The following is a 1,838-nucleotide window of genomic DNA, read 5'->3' on the forward strand; positions in this document are numbered from 1 at the left end:
AAAAAACGGCAGCGCGAATCTACAGCTCTCACCTTCGAGCGGGCCTCAGCAGCGCCGCCACCAAGATACGCGCACCGACACGCCCCCTTTTCATTTACCTGCTGTGCCCTCTGGTGAGAGGCGGGGTAGCAGACCAATCATAGGGTGTTCGGGTCAGGAAGGCGGGCCCTTTGGCCAGCAGGTTAGTCAATGGCGTTGACGCCCCCTCCGGAGGATGCGCTTTGAAGCCTCCGGCTCTCGCGGGGTGATGGGAGTTGTGGTCTCAGCGTTCGTCTTACCAAACAAATAAAGTGGACAAAACTACAAGTACCAAGATGCCAAAAAGGGACCCAGACTAGTGCTTGTAAAAGGCTGGATCCTGGTTTGGTCTTTTGAGGTTATCTGCGAAGTATCTAGGAGCTCTGGTAGCATAGTGCCTAAGGCACTTGACTGCTAACCAGAAGGCTGGAGGTTCAAACCCACCAGCTCCTCCTCAGAAGGAAGGTTGGGCAATCTACTTTCGTAGTGATACTGCCTCGGAAACCCAAGGAGGGGTCGCTATGAGTCGGGTCCGACTGGAAGGCACATAACAACAACAGCGACGTATCTGGGAGCTCTGGTGGCCTAGTGCCTAAGGCATTTGACTGCTAACAAGAAGGCTGGAAGTTCAAACCCACCAGCCATTCCTCAAAGGAAGTTTGGGCAATCTACTTCCGTAGTGACACTGTCTCAGAAACCCAAGGAGGGTTTGGTCGCTGTGCGTTGGATCTGACTCCACGGAGGCAGTTCGTTGTGTTTGTTTTGCGAAGTAACTAGTCTCTTTATCAGGAGAAAGAAAAACACGTCACGGATATCGATGCACCCTTGAGAATAAGGGTTGATTTATCCGCCCGCAGACTCTACCTACCGACGGTCTCCGCAGAAATCTAGAAATGAGTAACATGATTTAATCTACTCAAATAGGTTTTTATTAAACACTCTCAGCACATATTCACTGAATAGTAGTTAACAAAAGATTTTTTAAAAAAAAATACAGCTCTCTTCCCTTGAAATGCTTTCAGGTTCATATATATGCAAGGTAAATAGTACAACAACAACAAAAAAGTTCAAGTTGCCAAGTGACAGGAAAGGCGATTCTGGGAAGGCTATAAACCACACAAACCGGTTACAGATTTAGTTGGGGGAGGGCGGTGAACAAGGCCTATAAATAAATAAACAACAAAAAAAGGAAGTAGATGAAGTGTATGCAGAGAATTAAAGCAAAGTAGTACAATAGAGTGATCCCGTGCTCTACTGTAGACTGTGGGTCAGGGACGCCTAAGTTGGTGACATTTGAGGAACTGAGTTTTTAATTCTCTTGGAATCCAGGTTGGGATTTCATGGAAGCTGAAATGACCCACACAAACAATCCCCAGAGATAATCTTTCAAACTTAAACCTTGAACAATAAATCCCCAAATGTAACAAAACCCACTGCCATCGACTCATATCGACCCTGTAGGACAGAGTAGAACTGCCCCATTAGGGTCTCCAAGGCAGTAAATCTTTACAGAAGCAGACTGCCACATCTTTCTCCCAGCAAGCAGGTTGGTTGGAAGTGACAACCTTTTAGTTAGCAGCCCAATGCTTTAACCACTGCACCAGGAGAGGTCCTGGTCAAGCAATAGTTTTAGCTTAATTAGTAAAGAACGTTAGCCTTGGTCATTGTGCTTTTATGGAACTATCTGTGCAGTCCATTTTGACAAACAGGAATTCCAAAGGTCAGACTAGAAGCTATATTCTTCAAGAAAATGCTGTTTGGGGCACAGGGAGGGAGTTGTCAGAGGGAAGGGAGGGAAGGAGAGGGTTTTTTTTTTTTTT

The sequence above is a fragment of the Orycteropus afer genome, unplaced genomic scaffold (genome assembly GCF_000298275.1).
Source record: "Orycteropus afer afer isolate SDZICR_OR568_19922 unplaced genomic scaffold, OryAfe1.0 scaffold00272, whole genome shotgun sequence".
Taxonomy (NCBI): Eukaryota; Metazoa; Chordata; class Mammalia; order Tubulidentata; family Orycteropodidae; genus Orycteropus; species Orycteropus afer.